Source organism: Fringilla coelebs, assembly GCF_963513975.1.
Source record: "Fringilla coelebs genome assembly, chromosome: 28".
Classification (NCBI taxonomy): domain Eukaryota; kingdom Metazoa; phylum Chordata; class Aves; order Passeriformes; family Fringillidae; genus Fringilla; species Fringilla coelebs.
In genome coordinates this window covers 128741-150654 of record NC_140054.1, presented here as the reverse complement: position 1 = coordinate 150654, position 21914 = coordinate 128741, and the positions used below count along the sequence as shown (strand labels likewise).

General features: G+C 47.6%; 1 protein-coding gene across 14 annotated transcripts in view; it reads right to left on the bottom strand.

Moving 5' to 3' along the window:
• EPB41 (erythrocyte membrane protein band 4.1) overlaps positions 1-19411 on the bottom strand; it is a 75918-nt gene extending 56507 nt beyond the window's left edge. For 13 of the 14 annotated variants that reach the window (XM_084222452.1, XM_084222460.1, XM_084222461.1 and 10 more), the window contains exon 1: positions 19291-19410. The gene's annotated coding sequence lies outside the window, so the exon portion shown is untranslated. Of the gene's footprint in view, positions 1-19290 lie in introns of all 14 variants that reach the window. The other variant, XM_084222458.1, reaches the window with a different exon arrangement.
• Positions 19412-21914: the final 2503 nt, after the last annotated feature.

Here is a 21914-nt window from a genome sequence, read left to right as displayed (position 1 = left end):
AAATAAACCACCCAACACAACACAGATGGCACATTACAGCTGCCCGGATTTAATTCTCACCAGACCAGCCTTGGTAATCTACTGTATGTCGGCAGCACCGTGCCCCTCTCCCATCTCCTGCTATCGTACAGCTTTCCTATTTAAATGAGGGCAAAAATAGTAGCTCACCATCTGCTGAAAGCAAATCATTTATGTCAAATTGAAGACTGGGCTTATAAAATGACCTGACTAAATGGAGCAGTAAGTGCATTACAACCAAAGGGAGCTGAGAGCTCCTCCTCCGTATCCTCAAAAATCCTCCTGGATGGTACAGAATTCCTTACATGGAAATTCATGGGCTTTGCTCATTGGTGAAGTGCTGAAATTTAAATGAAAACATGTACTTGTCACTGGGGCCTTGTCTCCAGCAATGGGTTTGGAAAGGCTGCTCATGTGGGACCTGTCTGGAAAACTCATTTGAACTTGGAGCAGTTGGACCCAGAACAGAGACACAGAGAAGACACGTGCACCAGACTGCCAGCAAAATCAAGCTGCTCATAGGCTCTCCCTCCACCCATTGCAACACACTAGCTGGCTAAGAAGACTAAGAAAAGCATCAGTTTAATGCAAGTGCTGTTTCCTATTCAGTAGCAAGCAGTAACTCTTGGGGCTACCTTCCACTCTGCAGCAAAGGCCAGAGCAGAAACAACATGGTTTGGTCTCAAACACAGTGCCTGACGGGGCTGCTTCTTCAGAAACAAGTCCCCAAACCCTCCTGGGAGGATACAGTGGCTCAGCCTAGCAGGCAGCAGTCACTCCAAAACCATCCTTCGCCGAAAAAGCCAGTATCTGCCCGACCTGGCAGAGGGAGGGAGGCATCCATCCAAGCCCACCCCCACCCTACGAGCAGCTCAGCCCCTGTGTGGTGCAGATAACATCCTGGGGCTGCTCCCTCCACCAGCCTCCCATGGAAACAGGGAGCAAGGGTACCTGGCAGGTGCCAGAAATCTGTGCAAAGAAAAGCCGCAGGACAGTGCTTACAAAAGCACCATGAGCGAGCCACTCCATCACAGGGAGGCAATGGCAAGGACAGCCTCTGTCCCAGCAGGTCACTCTGTCACAGCCACTCCTGACTCCGCACCGAAGGAATACCCGCGGTGTCGATGACAGCACAGCAGAGATGACAATGTCACCGCTGCGTGTGACGATGGCTCTCCCTGCAGCAGCATTCCATCTTGTTAAAGCAACAGCTCAACAGAAATAAGCAATAGCTCTCCATCAGCTGAACAGGAGGATTTTTCCATGAATTATTCATAAGGTGTTTTTTTTCCTGACTGAAAACAGATGTGTTTACTTACACTGTGCCTCATTTACACTCAAGGTTTAACATAACAGGGCTCGTATTCTTTCCTTACAGTTTCCCAAGAACGTGAGTAAAGCACTTTTTGCTTTTGTTGCTCTCCCTTTGGTTGTTTCCAAACCAATGCCATAATGAGAAGCCCTAAGGGCCCTGCACATTCCTTTGATAAAGAGCTGCTTACCAGATAAATACAACCCCTGCACACAGATATATACACACACACACAGAGGCACCTGCCAGGATGAAACACAGCTGCACCAAGAGCCAGAAGGATGTTTGATGCTAAAACCTCTTAACAGGCTCCATCACTGACTGTCCCAGTTCACACACTTGGGCTGCTCCTCCCCTGCGTGCCAGGGACATTGCACTTAAGCGCTTCATTTGTTACTTCACGGTTGAATGCAATTTGCCTCAAATATATCTGCGGCACCCTGGTACAACGCCCCAAATTCATTAAAAATAACCATGATCACGCAGTTATTCGGATGCTATTAGCACACATGAAATGCACAATATTTGAACTATGTGAGGGAACCACTTACAGGAAGGGCTGGCTGAACAAGCACTAGGCTTGTTCTCTGCTGAGCCCTCATGAAAGCTGGATGAAAACATCCTCAACCCCAGCTTTCAACTGGGCTTACTGCTTCAAAATTGCCATCAAATATCACAGAATCCTAGAATGGTTTGGGTGGGAAGGGACCCGAAAGGCTATCTCATTACTCCCCCTGCCATGGGCATGGGCAGAGACAGCTTCCATTATCCCAGAATGCTCCAAGCCCCATCCAGCCTGGCCTTGGACATTTCCAGGGATCCAGGGAGAGCCACAGCTTCTCTGGGCAACCTGCGCCAGGGTGTCCCCATCCTGCTGGCATAGAATTCCTCCCCACTATCCCACCTAATCCTGCCTTGAGGTCATTCCTCTTTTTTACACAGGCAGATAATGAAAGAATAAAGTCCATCTCCCTCTGTTTTATAAGCCCCTTTAGGCACTGGAAGGTGCTCTAAGGTCTCCCTGGAGCTTTCTCTTCTCAAGTCTGAATACCCACAACTCCCTCAGCTTGTTAAGGACACTTAAGTTAGTCACTACACTACCCTAAGCTGATTTCAAGACCTTTTCTTCTGACAGCAACACTCCAAACACATTTACTGCAGAGGAAACATCATTCTCCCCCAGAAGAGCCTGCAGTGAGGGAAACCCCCAGGACATGGTGCCTAACCCAGTGGCGCCTGGGTTTGCCCAGGGGTGCAGCAATGTGGTTTTCTGCTCTTTTAATGAGTTTTAAGAAGTTGTACCAGCTGCCAGGCTGAGTTGATTTACCTGGTTTGCTCTTACATGCTCACTGCTACCATCGAGCAGTGAAACGAGGGCTGCAAGATAACTAAAATTACCATTACAGTAATTATCAGCCTGAACATTACACTTTGAAAGATTAATGACCCTTACCTAGGAGTGCAGGAAGGCACTGGCCACCTGCAGATTATTTACTAAATTCCTCAATTCTTAGTTTTCTGGCCAAGCCCCAACCACTTACACCTGCAGAGCAACACAGGGGATGAAGAAGCTCAAGATCTCCTCAGCATCCACCAGCATGGAATGAGCCAGATCCAGCACACGCATGGATGCCAGCTATGGAGACACAATTGGGACAGCAAAAGCTCCAAGGAGCCCAAGGGAATGAGTCAGTGAGCAGGGGGTTGTGAAGCCACGTTTCGCTGGGTGATACCGCAGGTATCAGCATGCAGCAGCCTGTGCTGCTCCTGAGCTGGGGGAAGGCTTTGTTTCAGGAAGGCTCACTCTTTTCTGAAGTCTCCTCTTCTTTCAGGGCTCAGCATCACATGCAACAGCACAGAGAAGAAGAAATCCATCCCCACCAAAAACCTTGAGCTGTAAATTCCCAGTATCACAGAAAGAACCCAACCTCCAACAACTTGAAAACTCACAAGATCAGACAGCTTGGTTTTAGAGCTCACTAAGAGCTAATTGAGGTCCCCTATCAAAAGCAGCAGCAAAAGCCCACTCCAAGCTGGCTGCAGCTCCCCTAGGCACATAGCAATGAGGAATGCAAACTGGGATGCTGCTGACCTTGCCTTAAGAACTGGGAACTGTGCACAGGAGGGAGGTGAGGAGACACCTCCTGCAGAAAGCTGCCCTCATTTTTTTTCTACTTTTTTAATAAATATTGCAGGTGAAAACTCTGCACCACTGCCAGGGAAAAAACCCATGGGGATGATCTTACTGCACATGTGCAGGCTCATCTCTATGCCCAAGAAAAGCAGGCAAACATCCAAATCCTGGGTGTAGCCATGTTCCCAACAGATCAGGTCTACAGGCAACAGGCAGAAAGCCAGTCACCCCAACTGTTCCCCCAAACACTCAGAGCCAGGAATCAGAAGCTGTTTGTAAAGCCTCAAGGTACTGACTCCATTTGACTGGGACAAACTCCAGTGGCACCAGGGAGCCAGAAGGATGTTGCCCCAATGAATGCAGCACCAGAAGAGCACTGCATGTCCCAGGAACATGCTTGGACACTTCCCACCACCTCCATAGGGATGGTTTTCCTCCCAGCTTTCCTCCTCGTGATGCTCAGTGACCACAAAGTCACGCTTGACCCTGGGGTGGCTCAACAAGCCAGGTAGCAAAGGAGAAGACGGTTCCTGGAAAATCACAGCGGGTTTTGTAACACCTCCCGCACAGAGGACGTTCTCCAGAATCCCTCCAGGGATCCTGCACCACAGGATCCCTGGAGGGAGCAACGCCCACCCTGAGTAAAAAAAACAATGGGATATCAGTGCTTTATTAAGGATTAATGAGACATCCTTGTTGGCAGTCCTCATCCCATAATAAAGTCATTCTCCTCTTAGCAAGGCTAGGGAGAAGCCCCCAGTGAGCACAGCTTCCTAATATTTCCATTGCACAATGTTCTTCATCCTCTATTGGCACAATTTGGCCTGCAAAAAGCACCTCACAGATGCCTGGAGGTTCTGCCCTGTGTCCTCACACACATCCCACTTTTACTTTGACACAAGATCCCACAGCACCATCCAGAAAAGATAAAGAGTTGGGGATGGGTAGCAAGATGGTAGGAGACACCAAACTAACATGGGGTGACATAACTGTCAGCTTCTCAAGGCTGCACCCCAGCACGGCTGGCAGGGATGAAAATCCTCCCATCCCCACCAGGAACAGGAACCAAACAGAAAGGGAATGTGAAGCAGCAATTAAATACCATCATGTCCAGTCAATAGTCAGTTATGGCATGTAGCAGAGCAGCTAAGTCCTGCCACCTCCCAGAGCTGCTCCTTTCGTGAGCACAGGGACTGCAGCAGAACCCCTCTCACCCCGCCAAGATTCGGCCTCCGGCTGTTTCCACCAGTCTGTTTTTTCCATCTAGCAGTGGAACCAGGCAGCTTTAGTTTTTAATCCCCTTAATTAGGGGCGGGCAGCAGTCTTCATTCCTTAATTATATTCATTGACACATCTGATGCAACACATTTATAAACATTTTCACTGAAGGTGGCTTTGAATCAAAATTGCTGTTGAATTCCCACACTGGCAGTGCAGTGTCACCAACGGGGAGAATACACAACATGGCATTCTGGATGCTTTAACAAGACACACAGCTTGGAAATGCTATTTCATTAAATAGTCACATCTTTCTTTGGCAGAGCAGATAAACCACTGGCAGTCTGAGGTTTCAGAATGGGAGCACAGCTCTCAGAAGTTTACAGCAAAAAAGTGATCATTTCAAGCAATCCTCTCCAATACTGACCCTCGGGATGGAGGGACAGCATTTCAGTGGCTATCCTGATTATTTCGGTCCATCATCATTCAGTAGCTCAGTTAAAGGCAGACAATGCTCCATTTCAGCAGCTCAGCTGTCAGGAATCCCTTTGATCCTCTGGGACAGCAAACACTCAGTGAGCACTTTATCACCCCCACTTCTGCTGCAGAATGAAAATAACAACGCTGACACCTTCTGCCTGCCCACAGAGCCATGGCAGCATTATCCCACAGGGAGCCTGTGCTCACTCCTGCTTTGAATTACCGCCCCAGATCCCATCCTGATGTACTAATGGCTCACCAGGGCACAGCAGCTGAGCTCCAGCCAGCAGCCTGGCCTATAAGCAGTAGAAAACAGTGAACAGGATATTAAACACCACCATGGGGGGAAAGGAGAGCACTGATTTAAAGAATGGGATGAATGATAAGATGGTATTGTGAGGGTTTTTTCACCACTGGAGACCCAAGTAAGGATCCATGCTGGTTCTGGCAGCACACTCCGCTCAGCTCCAGCATCAACCCAGAGTTGCTGCAATTATTTGCATAGAGGAAATGTACACAAACATCGCTTTCTTCAGACTACAGAAGGGAAAAGGAAGTTGTGTTCACCCTCAATACAGCAGGGAGGGGTCAGAAATACACTTTGCACCCACATTCAGAGGCTGTTTGCTCATATTTTTGGTCACCGCCCTCCCTTCTGTACTGGATGGGTTGGTGTAGGAGGCTGTCGTGGGTTGTGATTTCACTGAACAAACACCAGCGCGGCCATGCTCCACCGGCTCTTAAGAGGTATTTTCCACCTCTTCAACACCCACCTTTGCTGCCCAGAACACCACAGCAGGGTTAGTGCTGAGTATCACAGTGGTGCTCCTGGATGGCCCTTGTGTTCCTGAACAAAACACCACAGTACCTTCTCCTGCAGCCACAGCAATCCTTCTGCTCCAAACACTGCTCCACCCAGGAGCTCCGTGGACAACATGCACTTAAAGGATCTCTCCTACCCTCCTGTCTGGCTGCACCAGACCTGCTCTTTCTTCCACAACCCCCCGATTCTCTCCAGTCTTTCCCCCACTTCAGGGGCTGTCCAGGATGCCTTTCCCCACCAACTCAAGTCCTCTCCCGTTTATCCTGTATTACACACCACACTGGGAGAAGTTTAACACCCATGAGGGCATTAAAGGGAGCGTGGTTATAGAGTCAGGTGGGCATGTGCACTGGGGAAACTGGGGCAACCCTTGGAAGCTGTAAACCAGCTTTCTCCACTCCCACCAGTGCCAATGCAAGCTACTATGGCACAGCCAGGACACTGCGGGCCACCAACCAGCTGAGAAGACAACAATAAACAGTGACCAACTGTTTTGATATTGCAATATTTTAAAATAAATGAAGTGCCAATAATGACAAAATATATTCTTTAGCAGGGATAATGCATATGCAGGAAACAGTAGCTGGTTTAAATTTCTCCCTAATAAAATAAATTGTACATGGGGCTAGTGGTGCTTTTTGGATAAGCTACTGGCCTTATATACACAATTTAGCATCCCATTTATACTTATTTTATGAGTTAGGTTTCAAAATAATCCTTATTCTATTCAAAGTGTGTGCTTGTGTGTATACACACACACCCCCAAAAATATAATGGTGGTAGGAACAACCACATGTTTTTTTTGGAGAAGCTCTGCTTATTTTTCCCTTTTTAATATTTAAATCCTTGTTGTGCAATTGCATCATGCACAGCTGAAGCCACACTGAGCCCAAAAGTGCTTCATCCAGCTGAAAGCTCCACAAACTCACAGGTACTCAGCATAGCTGAGGTATTTATCAAGTATCAAAAGCAACAACAAGTTAAGAATAAACCATATTCTCAGTATTTCTGATCCAAAATCAATTGGTATTGCCCAGTACTGAGGAATAAATGGAGAGCCTCAGCTAAAATTATGCTGCTAAAGGGCTGCGAATGCCACAGTCACAATTCCAGACAAGCGAGCCACTCTTTTCACTGTGCTGCTGACAGCAGGACCCACACAACAATATTGCTGAAATCCACATTCATGCAGCACAAGGGAATAAAATGCCACACAGATCCTCTTTTCTGCAGGCTCTGGTGATATCATTGTTCGGGTTAAAACTGCCATGAGAAGACCCTTTAAATGGGTGAAAGAGTGGAGAGAGCAAAAAGCTTCGGTGAGCTCACCCAGGTGCCCCAGCCAAACCTGCTCTTTGGTCCTCCAATAAACATATTCTTAAACCACCTCCTTTGCACTTCCTTCAGGTTCTTTCTATACACACAATCTGAAGGTAAACAGTCACCTGTTCCTCTCTAAGATGAAAACAATGAACATACAAGTGGTCTGAGCAGGTTGAGCTAGCTGGGAGGCACCTCCTTGCCAGGGTAAGCTGTGAGCAGGGCAATACAGAAAATAAAAGTAGATAAATGGGAGCCCTTGCACTGGCAAAAAGTGTAGTTTAAGAGTAAACAGCAAAAATGAGACAGAAACAAATGCAATGAGCTGGTCTCAGGTTAGGACATCAGCGCACAGCCTGAGCTCACTCCAGCTCTCCAGTTAAACAAGCGGCAAAAACTCTTTAGAAGTGAACTAGAACTCCACAACACAAACATTTCATTCTCTTATTCCTAAGCATGGGAGATGTTTAAAAAGTATCCGCCTTACCAGGCTGTGTCCCCTGTTCAGCACCAAGGGAAGGAGAAGAGGACCTGCCCTGCCCTGCCGGCTTTGGTTCACTGCCTATGCTTCGAAGTGCCTGCACTGAGCACAGACCTCACTGGCATCACCGCCATGTGGACTTGCTGTTACCCAGGCATTTTACCCGCTGACATTACAACTGCAAGCCTGTTTGTTTTATTAAATCGTGCTCCTACTCTTAAGCTACCATCCAATTACTGCTCCCAATTACTTGGCAATTAAGAGCTGACATTAATTACAGAGTAACCTGCGAACAAGGCTGCTGCCTGCTGAACTGCACAGAGCTGAAGCATCCAGGACCAGTCTCTCCTCTGGGAGAAGAAACAGAGATTCCTCCAGTGGTGGATTAACAGTCCTGAGCATGAAGGGCAGGTTTGGTGAAACAGACTATGAGCATCACAGCCTCAAAGCCCAGATTTCACCAGCCCTTTGGATCCCCCAAGTATCCGCAGCAATAAATATCCATTTTTCCCTACGGGATTCAACAAAACACAGCACCAGTTCAAGCCTCGGGATGTTAACCCAGAAATCTCCAGGATTAAGGCCACACACCAGCAACAGCAGCCAGTGCTGTATAAATGCCCATGAGTTTTAAGCACCTTGGCAAAGCACTCAAAACCAGGAGGATGAAGAACCCAAACTCTATGGGAGAAACGCCTGTGTCCCGTGGCCCTTCAAGCACAGGTAACTTTATAGCAAGAACTGCGCTGTTCAGGCATTAACAACAGCCCTGTGACGTTAAGACCCAAAACAGCTCCCTGTGCAGAGCCCAGGGACACAGAAGTACAGCGTGAGCCTTTGGGAAGAGCACAGAATGCCCGTTTGCCTTCCCACAGTGGTCTCTGCAGACAGCAGCATAACAAGCTATTTTGCAACCCACACTGCTCAGATTTAATAATCCCCTAAATTCTGGCCTCTCTTTTTGCTTTCTACAAATAGATCTTTATTGCACAATTCACTGCCACTTGCACAAAACAGTGACATGCCAGAAGGAAACAACACTTTGCCATGATTATCTATTTATTTTTAAATTGAATATTAGATTTTTTTTTCTCAAAAATGTGTTTCCCTTTCCATGGTGCAGTGCCCTTTCAAAGTGTTTCACCAACAGCACTGCAAAACTCAGTCTTGACAACAGCAGGAAAGATTAATGCTAGACATCTAAATACAAGAGGAAAGATAAAAAGGAGAATAATTCTTCCCTGTGCTTCACTTCTACTCCCAGACCTGGCCAAGCACAGCTTTTGAGAAAAATCCATGCTGTAGCACTGGGGTGGGGAACACCATGCTTGAACTGCTCACACCAGGGACATGCCTGCCTGGGGACGCAGTGAACGTGTCCCACATCTGGGTCAGCATCAGTCTAGTACTATGGTGCAGCAGAACATGCTTCCAAAACCCACAACATATTTCATATTAAGAGCAGCAATTAAATCAATTAGTGGCCACCCAGCGAGCTGCTACTTTACAGTTCATTTTAAGCAGCAAAACCAACTTCCAGCACGGCTTAAAATAAGAAGGTGCCACATAATCATACACATGCTCATGCCATTGGGAAATCAAGAATGGCTGCAGAGGCTTCTGCTGCAGGTGGCTTATACCAAACGCTTCATTAGTACCAGATGGGCGGATCTCAGATTCCAAATGAAACATACACATCCCCATTTACAGTGATTCAACCCCAAAAAGCCAGTCCTCCAACTAAAATGCAAGTGCCACATCCATTTTTCTCCACAGTAAGAGCAGATCACATATACCATCACTGCAAAAGTCAGAAGGGACTGTGCTGGATACCAGACTGGCTAGTTATTTGTGTGACAAATTATCAACTTAAAAATCAAATATCTGCATAGCTCCAAGCTGAGTTTTTTTCCATTTTGCATTTTTTTCCAATTCAGATTCTTTAAAAAATATAATTCACTTCTTGGAGAAGCAAAGACACTTTTTTTTGTAAACACAGCAACAAATTTCAAGCCTATTTCTCAAAGCACATCAAAAGAGCTCATCACTGCTGATACCAAGAGGTCTGGATCTTTTAACGTCTGGGAATCAACTCTTAATTTTAAGTTTTCACAAAGCCTGTTTTCTTGTTTCCCAGAAACTTGCCCCATCCTGAGCTCTAGTGACTCATCCCCAGACGTCTCTGACTTGCAGCACCTGAACTGACTGCACCCATGAAACACCTTGTGACTAGGCAAAACCACAGCCCATAGGTGGGAAAGCAGGGCAAGGAGATTAACTCGGAAAAACAGACAAAAACTGCTCGTTCCCTAGTCACTGTTTCTTCTGGAGATGTGGAACTGAGCAACTGCTAGGCTTGACTGACATAGGCATGTTGAGATGATGGTCAATCTCATGAGGTGCAGCCCGCTGCGTGTCTGTCCTACTTCCCTAAATCCCCAACGCTCTTGCTCCAATAGCAAAGCTCTGACAATCCTTTACAACGGAGAGGCTTGTTCTTTTCTCTCTCCCCTTGCTTTTTGTTTAAAAAAAAAAGTCTCAAAATATTTTCTTAGGGAGTGTTTCTGCTGAAGGGAATTGGGGAAAAACATAAGCAGACACTTGAGGTAGACAGGAACCACCCACTCACAAACCTCCTGTTTCAGAGGTGCACAGCTGCAGCTCCAGTTGATGTTCTCTCCCCGCCCCCCGTCTAGAAAATTTATTAGAACAAGTGTTTTAGTGAAAAAACGAATGCTCTTCACCAATCCTATAGTGTTTTTCTAGTGGTGAAGCTGAAGTGCCATGAAAGTTACAATTAATCAAGCCTCAGTTTCAGTGTAACTCATCACTCCCTGGTTTTCTGCCAGAGTCAGAAGTTTCAGAAGGTTAACCTGTTTCCAAAACAAGCAGAATCTATCAACAAATTTTCAGCTGATTTTGTAGTTAATACTTCAAAAGGGCAGAGTTCTTTGTTTCCTTACATTTATGTTTTCAAAGGCCGGGCAGGAGGTGGTACCTCTGCACAGCAAAACCAGAGCTGAGGGCTTTTTGCCGCTGCTGCTACCACAGTAGTGATTTACAACTGTTTGTGCTGAGAAATCATGAGAAATGGTTAACGTACAACCACTTCCCCCAGCAGCATCAGCCCAGCAAACAGAGCCAACCTTGTAACCAGGTTAGCACCCTACTGAGACACCAATGAGCTCCATGCACACCTTCCAACCTCCTGAACCTGTGCGTGATGGAGCTGCCAGCACAGGGCGCTGGCTCCTCTCCTTCACCTGCGTCTGGAGAGAACCACATCACTGGAAGAGACGCAGCTGTGCACCTACCTCAAAAAAATTAGAAAAAAGTTTAATTCCACTGTATTTGCATATGCTGCATAATATAATGTATTTGATTGCCAGCCTTTACTGTGATTAGCACTGTGCAGGTCAAACCCACCAGTGTAACAGTCAAGGAATGCTCATGCTGGAGAGTCCAGCTCAATTATAAAAATATAATAAACCTGCAAGAAAAGCATCACAGTGAAATACCAAATTTCTCTGTAATTGCAAGCGTCCTTGCTTTGTGAATTCATCCCTCATGTCCATTATCTACTCTCATCCCTGCCTCAGGAGGCACACAGGCAAGTAACGCTAATAGATTCTGTTTCCCTGAGCGCTCCCTCTCGATTCATCATGCAACAGGGACTCTTTTTTTAATCAACCACGTCTGCAAAAGGAATATCACCACACGTCATCATCAGGATAGATTAAGAGAGTCAATCATCATTTTTAAATAAGCCAAGAGCAGCAGCTGCAAAACATGAAGCCACCAACGCTGTCCGTGCCACTGCTGGTTTCCCCACAGGCATCCCATAGGTGTTTGCAGGTGGGAGGAAGAGCACCTGAACCAAGAAGAGGGATGCTTTCTGCATTAGTGCCCCAAAACTGAGGGGATGGGAGACACCAGCTACTCAAAGCATCTTGCTTTGGAACAAAACAAAATAAAAAAACTTGCTTCAGTGTGTAAACAGAAGAAAAAAGGTCATTTTTTGAGACGAACTTGCTTGGACACCACAAGTCCCTTGGGTTCTTGTTGCCAAAGGAATGAAGCAACCCAAACTTCACTGAAGAGATGGGCAGGGAAGGGGTCCTGCACCAGGACAGGCACAACAGCTGCTCTAACCTCATCAACCAACCCCAGCTTTATTCCACCATTTCCTGGAGGAGCGAAGGAAAGAGCAGAGATGGGTGAGAGCAAACAAACTGATACTGCTACCCATAAACAAAGGAAGTGTTTTTTTAAAGGCAGCATCTAGGCAGACCGGATGGAAGTAACAGAAGCAGCAGTTACAACAACAACAAACTTCTCCAGAAGTCTGAAGAAACTATAGCCCTCACTAGAAGCAGTGCCAGAGAAATTCAGCACATTTTCCCCCAGTATCACCAGCATACCCTTCCCATGTCGATGCAGTTGCTCCCACTGCAGATAAACCCCATTCCCCAGGGCCATCCTGACAATATTAAATTTTTCAAAAAGCCCTGAAGAATGAAGCCAGCTCATGCGTGTGAGTCAGCAAACTCACACTTCTGAAGACCCCTTTTCTATCCTGTTTAAACACCTGGGGGAGCCTGGCTGCACATAAAAATCCATGGAAAAGCAATATATATGTACCCTACATTCTTCCTCTTCCAAAACAGTTTCTCTTGCTAGTTCCTCCCCCTCTTTGAGAAAGTGGGGGCGTCCTTAAACCCTTTTGACTAGAAACACATATGAACAGCTGAAAACTCTCATTTTCTCTGCAACTCAACTCTTCTCCAGGCCCCAAAAGCTTCCAGCTTTTCCTCTGAAGAGGAGAAAAAAATTATGAAAGTTTTTTCCGCAGCTGGACCAGGCAGCCCACACTGAGTTTATCCTGTTGCTACTTCATGTGCGTACTCACCAAGACTTTCGTGAGCTTCTCACCACACCACACTCAGCTTTCAAGTTGGCAGTTGGAGATAAAAAAGCAGCGATATCAGGATCGGCCACTAGCACCAATCCCAGGAGGAATGGAGGGACATGGGAGCAGTGCTGGTACATCCCAGGAGGAGGGATGGAGGCTCACCAGGGAAGTGCCTGATACTCATCCCACCTGGTTTCCCCTGATCACATTGTAATACGTGCTACCAAGGGTCTTAAAAATGCTGTTTTTCTTGCAGGGAATGTGACCCCTTCCTTCTACAAGCTATAGGGGTCTGCCTTCTGTCTGTGTCGGGGTAGGTTTACATGATAAAATGGCCTTTTTACTGCCTCTATACACTTACATGCACTCATGCAGGAGAAAGAGAGATGCTGGTTAAGTGACTTTTGACTTCAGACCAACAACCACCCCCACAATTTAAACACACAATTCCCATCTTGTTTGTCAATTCACTGCCAACCAATAGTTGCAAAAGGTATTTAGGCCCGAAAAATTTGGCCTAATGTTGGATTTCAAGATTTTTCAGACCAAATGAGCAGCTGAGTTTTCATGGTACATGAAGGACAGGAGGAGTCCCCTGCACCAGGAGGATGACAGCTCACCACTGCTCTTCTCCAAGGGGCTCCATCCCTGGAGGGTCCCACTGGCTTGTATCTGATGTGCATGTTAAAGTGACACTGCCAGGATACGTGTCTTTGCCAACAGGACTAATACACTATGCACACACAGAATCCAGTATTTAAAGGACAGACCAGCAGTTTTTGTTTGGGGATTTAAGACAGTTTTTTGTCAGTCTGCAAAATGTTACCCTGAGCTGCCTCTGCACTGACTAAAATTTGCATTTTCCCATAAAGCCCCAGGGCATCCTGCTCTCCTCTGGCCCTCATGTTAAGAGGGGAAATCAGGAATATACATTCAGGTGGGATACCAGACAAAGTTTCTTCCCCCTAAGGCTTGTCAGGCACTGACCAGACTCCCCAGGGAATGGTCAGAGCCCCGAACCTGCCAAGAGCTCCAGGAGCGTTTGGACAATGGATAACCCTCTCAAGGATGCACAGGGTAGGATTGCTGGGGTGTCCTATGTAGGGCCAGGAGCTGGACTTGATGATACTTGTGGGTCCATTCCAACTCAGGAGACTCTATGCCATTGGCTATAGGGCCCTCTTATCCATTGGTTCAGGAACTGGAAGGCAGCATCCAAGGCAGGGCTGCAGGAGGAAAAATATTTGCTGCTTAGGGCAGCTGAAGCCGGACATGAAAGATTTTTATCCTTTCATGAACCAACCCCTGCCCAATGACAAACAACTCCTAAAACTCCGCAGGAATGGTTACCAGCTGCATGTTTCTCATTTTCCAAGTGCCTGGCTCAAGGCACGGCAGGCAGCTCACAGAGGCAGAAACTGGGGCTGGAACATAAAACAGTCCATCAAGCTCCATGTCAGTGGGATAAAACCAAACCACCCTACAAGCCATTCTGGAGCATCCAGACCATCTCATGAGTGAACTGCAAAGACCAGCCCATGCTTTTGATTCATTTGTACACAGGCACTGCAGATGAATTTGGGTGGGAATTATTAATCCTGTCTTTGGAGAGTTTGAATAACAGGGAATAAATACAGCCTGGAGCCCTGGACGCAATGGGATGGGACTGTTCCCACTTACACCCTGCTTACTCTCATATTCAGTGATGCACAGGCCCTAGGGATGAAAAATCCATATGGAATCATGCTCCAAGGCCACACCAGCATGGGAAGGCGAGGAGATGCTGTGGGACCAGCAGCAGCACACACCATCTTCCACCTCCAAGGGTTTGGCTCTGCACTTCTACTATAAAGCCATGTGCGCAGCTTAGTTATTTATTTAACTAAAAGCTTTTAATTATCTCTCTCACACACACACATTCCATGGGGTGGGGAAGAAGCTGAATAATCAGCCTACAACCAGTGACCGGAGGGTTCAAAGGAATTGTGGTTTTCATAGAAATAGCTAACCAGCCCAATTCCTCTTCCAGTGTTGCAAAGCGTACTCCCATCCCCAGGCTCCAGCCATGGCGTGTTTTGTTGTGGCTACATCTCAGGCTGAGCTGATCCTGTAAGAAGAACTCAATTTTGACAGCGCAAAGGATCCTCCACAGGTCTGGGCTCCAGGTTTCCTGACACAGCCACAGAAGGTTATTTCATTGTGTGACCCAGTCTGAAAGCCAGGCTGACATCCCATGGCACTCGCCCTCACCAGCAGATGGACTGGGCTGCTCCCCAAGAATACACGTGTGGGAGGGAAGCACCCAACACTGTGGCCATGGCCGTGCAACCAGGCAGCCATGGAGCTCTCCCACCACCTGCAAGACGTAACACTCTCCTGAGCTTCTCATCTTCCTACATCTTTTAGGCTCTGCACTGATATCAGGGAGATACAAATTCTCAGTCTCCTCCAAAAGCACCAGAGTTCAAGTGCTGTAAGACTTTATAAATTATAAATTACAAACCACTGCTATCAACATTTGCTCTGAGCACAGCAGCTAAAGCAAGCTGGCATGGGGATTTGTTTAAAAATCCCAGATCTGAAATGCAGCAAGGTCTGGAGGAGCATGGCCTGAAAGAGTACGATTGCTTGAACACAGCCCCGAAGCCCACACGATTTCCCTCTCTGTGGAACTGCTTCATTTAAAAAAAGAAAAAAGAGAGAGAGAGAGAGAGAGAAAGATTTAGTCCATCTACATGATCTACATGGACAAATTAAAAGCACTGGCTTTTAATACACAATGTGAGCCGCATTACACAAGCAAAAAGTCACATAAACAGAAAACAAGCGTAAACAACCAACTGAACGTAAAGAAACTAATAATATTAATCTGGATTAAGTACAAGCCATAAACATTCCTACCTAATCCATCTGATGGACAAAGATAAATCCCTGCTATGCTGCACCTACAGTTCTTTGCAACTTAAGAAACCACAATACTGATCAAAACAGCAGTAGATAAGACATACAAAGGGAAATCTTTACACATCGTTGCCTGCTTAATCTACACAAGATTACAACAAAAACCAAGCACCCAGAAAGAATAATCATGGCAAAAGATCCCCAAGCCCAGACTGCAATTTCTAGTCCTGATGCAAAGCTTTATATTGAACTTCCCTGGAGAAATACACAATAGCAAGAAACACAGCTCCAAGCCTGAACAACCTGAGTATCTGCTATTCCTTAATGCTCTAGGAAAACTGCACAGAAGTTAGAGGGAAGTCAACAGATCTGCAGTGGAACTTAAAAGTACAAAGTAAAGTTTATGATGGGAAATTATTTGCATTCATAGGGCCCCTGCAGGGACCCTCACACTGTCCTATTAAAGCCCTTAGATTCATCACAGCTTCCCAGGAATGTAAAAGCAGCTCCAAAAAGTTCAGACACTGACCCAGTGTGGCACACGGTACAGCTCAGCTCTACCTCCCCACTGCATCCCCACCCACACATTCCTCCATCCAAAGAGGGGTGGGAAGCTCCCACCACGAGCAGGGATCTCTGGCCTGAACAGGTGGGGAGAGCCCAGAGCTTTCCACATGGCATGGACACAAGATCTCTGAGCATCACTGATTTCCAGGGCTTTTCCAATAAATAGGTGAAACACGGGAGTAAGGGGCTGAAGAAAAATCCACCTGCAGTGACACAGGTACTGTCATGGTTCCCCCAAACGAAGAGGCTCTCAGCACATGCCCCTCATTTGGGAACACGAGGAAAGATGTCTGAGAAGAAACTCCTAGTCAGATGCTGTGGATACTCAGGAACATCCAAGGATGAAGAGCCTGAGGTTCACCTGCTGACCCCAAAAATCCAGGATTCCTTTGAGATGCCAAGTAACTGCTGGTGAAAACCTAGTACAGATCCACTGCCTTCCATAAGCAACCCTTCTGTATACACAACTTTATTCCAGCACGTTACATGACACATTCACAATATCATTATCATCATCATTCGCCTATCAATGTACCAAAGCACATGGAGCATCCCAACATCCCTGCAAGCTATCCTGGCAGAGCAACATTTTGATCTCTAATAAATGAATTTGTGGAGGTGGCTGCTCACTAGATAAGCCACATCCTTGCCAGCATATGTTCCATTCATTCAAATATCTGCTCAACAATGAGTAAATGGGGCACTAGGAGAGACACTGTTTTACCACTTTCCAAAAACCAAACGCTGCCAAATGAAAAACACCATGGATGCTCATGCAGAGCACATAGGGACTTGGCAGGGAGATACTGGAACCAGGAGATGTAGGTTTGGAGTATCATTGCCTGAAGCATTTATAGGCTTCAGAAACACAAAATGTTTCGAAACAGGCCAAGAGGGGTCCTTACTCCTCAGAATTGCTGCTTTCCCATGAAATGCTTTGCTTTTTAAAAGATTATTTGTTTTAACTTGCAATTGTGAAATCAGACAAAAACACAGGTAATTCCTGTTCTTGTCATCTAAACTGATGCAGGAAATAATGAATGTGTTTATATTAGGAAAAAAATCATCCTTCTCTACGTTTCATAAGGCTCTAATTGAGTTTTCAAGGTAAGGAGCACGCACTATGCTTATCCTGATATTTACCTTCCACAGCAGATTATGTTTGTCCATGGGAATCCTAGAAAATCCTCACCTTCTTTATTAAGGCCATGACAGCAGAGATATGCACTGCCTTTTAAATCCCACCCAATGCTCAAAATTGCCCTAGAAGTGCAAATGAAGATGCAAGATGATGTAAAATATAAACATCAAGAGTATCAGTATCACTAACATGCAACACACAACCCTTACCAGTCACCACAATGCTGCAGGAAAAACTTAAATTCATCACAAATATTACTGGACCTTAAAAAAAAATTAAAACAACCTACTTTGGATCTCCACAAAGCAACCTTTGAAGCAAAGGGAGCAGATCCTGGGGCAGCAACACAAGAGTTAGCTAACCGTGAAAGGAACTGCACTCCATGGCATCACAGCAGCAGCCAGGGCAGAGCCCCTCTGCAGCCCTCATCCAGACCCAGCATACTGTCTGCCCCATGAGATCTTACAGGGATTATTTTTACATATCTCAACTGTGAATAAGAATCACTAATACAAAGACCATCCCTCCACATCTAGCAAACTAAGGCAAGCAAAATCCAGCGTGTTTGAAAAGCCTTCAAATCCTAAATGGAAAGAGCAAGGAAAGGTGAAAAGGGATTTGTGGTACCGTTCAAATATTAGATTTACATGGAATAGTTTGGATTGGAAGGGACCTATTTTGCTTTGCTTGTCCAGTATCTTAATTAAATTAACACACAGAATTATAACTGAACCAGCATAGCACCATGCAATCATGCAATTCTTGAATTACCATTTACATAGCCACAGAGGGAAAAGCTGCCAGACCCTGCCCAAAACCAGCTTCCTCAAACCAGTACACCAAGGGTGAATAAGTTCCTTTTCCCCAAAAGACAGGGAAGTAAGGACTTGGAACACTTGCAGCTGCAGTACTCAGAGGTGTCTGAGGTGGGTTTTAACTCATTCCAGACATTCTGGAGTAAATTTCATCACAAACGGTGCCTCGCTGGACATAGGAAATAAGAATACACCTTGGTGGAAAATCCAGTAAGAGCATCACTTCCCAGTGGGCCAAGGTGTTTTCTTGAGCTAGAATTCAGGGCAAAGCAGGATTCACAGACAGGAAAGAGCCCTTGCCTGACTGATATCAGACCACAGCATCCACATTTGTCCCATGGGTGGGTGAGCAGGCATCTGTCTGTGGAGCCCTAAGCCCTTCCCCGCCATAGCTCCTTCCCCTCCTGCACAATGGACTCCGGGCAGAGCTGGGGATCCCAGCTCGACCACGACAGCCCGGGCAACCCCGCCCCAGCAAAGGGGGACAGAGGGTGCCAGCTCCCCTGAGCTGTGTGTCCCTATCCTGCTATCCCCATTCCTTGCTCTTGCAGAATCTGTCTCGGGCTGAGCCTCAGCCTTTTGACTTCCAGTACTCCATGTCACACACAGCCCTACTGAGCGGCGGCACACGAGCCGCGCACACACAGATGCACTGGATTCGGTCACTGCAAACACACACCGTGCACACACCGACACACCGTGCACACACACAGGGCAGACACAGACACGCTGCACACACACGCACAGTACATACATACCCATGGGGCACACTCACCTGGTGTGCAGCGACACAGGGTGCACGCACACGCACTGCGTATACATGCAGCGCTCACAGCAGTCACACCACACACTCCCGATACAAACTACACACAGGGGTGCTTGTGCAGACCACGCGTGCACACTCCAACACCCCACGCACACACACCCTTTACACGCACACGCACACCAACCGCACACACTCGCTGGGCAGATGCTCCTTGCGCAGATGAGCACACGCATCACACAGAGCGCACAACCACACACGCGCACATACACGTGCCCGCCCGCACAGAGACCGCGGGCTCGCACCGACCCGCCGTGTGCGGACACGGACACACGGACACGGACCGGCCGCGCAAAGGCCGCGCGCACTCCCCCGCGCCGCGCACACGCTCCCGCGCGCACTTACCCGGCCGCCCCCGCGCGCGGCGCCCGCCGGCCTCCCACCGGGCCCCACAGAGCCCCCGCTGAGGTGCGGCACCCCGGGGCCGCGCCGTGCCGTACCCAGCCAGTCGCTCTACCTCCGTTCCTCCGCGCCCGCCGCTCCGCGCCCGCAGCCGCCCGCCCGCGGCTCTAACTCCCCCCTCCCGCCCCGCCTCCTCCCCCCACAACACTGTAGTAAGTTCTCATTGGTCGAGGGCGAGGGGCGGGACGCCAGCGCCGCCTCGCCATTGGCTACGGGGAAACCGCGGCCGGCGGCGCGGGCGGGGGAGCGTGCGCCCCCTCCTGGCTCCCCCAATCCCGTTCCCTCCTGCGGGCGGCCCGGAGGAAGCGCCCGGAGCGCTTTCCTGAGCCCGCCACAACAACACCGGAGAGCGACAGGCTGAAATAACGGGATTACCGCCTGTTCCTGCCACCACCACCACCCCCTCCCCCGCTAAAGTGATGGTGGCGGGGGGGGGGGGGGGGGGGGGCGATAATTTGGCGCCGCACGGCCCCGGTAGAAAGGGGGCAGGAAGGGTCCTGCCCGCCTGTACCGCGGGCGGCAGCGCCGCTCCCCCTCCCTCCGTGACCTAAATTTTAAATACCGTTCACTGCCTCCCAGAGAAAGTCGTGGCGCAGCTCTGAAGGGAAACCCGGGGTAAAGAAGCAAGGAGGAGTGTGTAAAGAAAGGTAGGGGGGGCGTTGGGGTTTTTTTTATGCTGTTATTATAGTCTTCATTTTTTGAGCATAAATCCATTCATAATCGAACAGGTACCGCCTCAATCTTGTAGCAAGCCAAAAAACCAACAATTGAGGTGGCTTGGTCAACAAGAAATGCCCGCATGAGCCCAGCATAGCCCCACCGAGGAGCCCGCCCTGCCCCTGCTGTGGAATCCCGCACCTCCAGCATGGCCTGGATTTTCCTCGCTTACAGCCAAATTAGAATCAGTTCTTTTTGTCAGGCAGAGCTGTCCAGCTCTCCCTGCTTTGTACATCAGAGCAAAACACACTGCCCAGTACCTCTTGAGCACTTCCAAAGGTTCCAGCAAAGCTGCTGCCAGCCTGCCCAGCTCAGGAACCAAATCCCCCTCGTATATTTGCACAATTCCAAAATACGCCTGGCACTAAGGCATCTCCGTTTGTCTCCCATAGGGAATTAAGGTCTCAGGCACATTATTCTGCTTGGATTAAGAGCAACCACTCTGCCCCTTCATCAGCAGATAATACGCAAGGCTGATGCATCCTGGCTAGGATGGCTCCATCACTGGTACTGACCTAGCAAGGGCCACTCACACACTGAGGGCATTTGTGCTATATGAAGCTAGAAATACCCAGATTTTTAGAAAAAAAAATTAACATGCTTCTCACAGCTATTTACCCCTTCACCTTTACGCATCTACGACAGTCAGCTCTGCCAAGTCAGCTCCCCTGTGTCTCAGTGTTGAGACACTTGCAATAAGCTCCTTAATGAGAGGGAAGACAGATATTTTTTGCCTTAAATCTGGACTACTAGGTGGATTCCTCAGACTTAGATGAGCACATCTCATTAAAAAAAGACAAGCTGGGAAAGGTCTGGCAGCTCCAAGTCACTGCTCCTACATTAGGGACAGGTAGCTCCTTTGAAACATGGCCTGGAGCTCTGACTTCAGTCCCCAGTGCAATAAATTAGCACATTTTAATAGCCCAGGCAGTGCATGGAGGAACGTCAGATGTTCAGTGCTGACCCACCACAACTGCTGCCTTTGCTACTGCTCACCCATAGGTGGGCATAAAACACTGCCAGAAGAGAAATACCAGTCTCCTTAAAGCCAAAGGGCTTTAAGGAGAAAACCATGGAGCAAAGAAACCACAAGTTTTGGTTGGCAACAGCTTCTTGCAGCTAAGAAAAACAAGCAAACAAACCCACACTGCTTCACTGTACATTACACACAGCAGATTACGTGGAGGAGAGACTAGGGCAACAAAAACTTTGCATCAAAGCGGTGTTTTAACACCACACAGTGCATCATCCTTTGCGCTTAGATCACCAGATGATCCCCAACTCCATCTGCCAGCAGCTGAGAACAGAGAGCAGCAGCTCCTGCATTTTGTATTCCCAGGTGAAGCATTTATCCACAGGGAGCGCTAGTGCAAGCTGCCGACGCACTTGTGCATGAGGGAAACGGATGCTGTCACCTCTTCAGACCCCAAACAAATGGCTGAGAGCTTGACTGGCTAAAAAGCTAAAGGAAGAGACAGTAAAAAGTTGAATTATTAAATACAAAAAGAGGCACTTGGTCTATGCCATGGAGAGCCTGAAAAACATTCTTCTGGGGCAAGGAGATCTAAGCCCACATAAAGCAATTTTTTATAGGGAGCAGAAAAAAGGGAAAAAGAAACCCACAACCACCACTCTCATGAAAATAAACCCATCACCACACCACTTCTGCTGGAAGCCACAGGCTTAGCTTCTAACTGTTTTCTTCCTACACAGCCCCAAACTGACCTCTGAAATCCCATAGGAAGTAATAGCAATTTCTTAAATTCTCAACTATAAGAACAGTTTGCCCTGTGCCAAGCCTGGATTGCAACTATTTATTTAAAGAACTCTCCTGGTTACAGCTGGTTAAA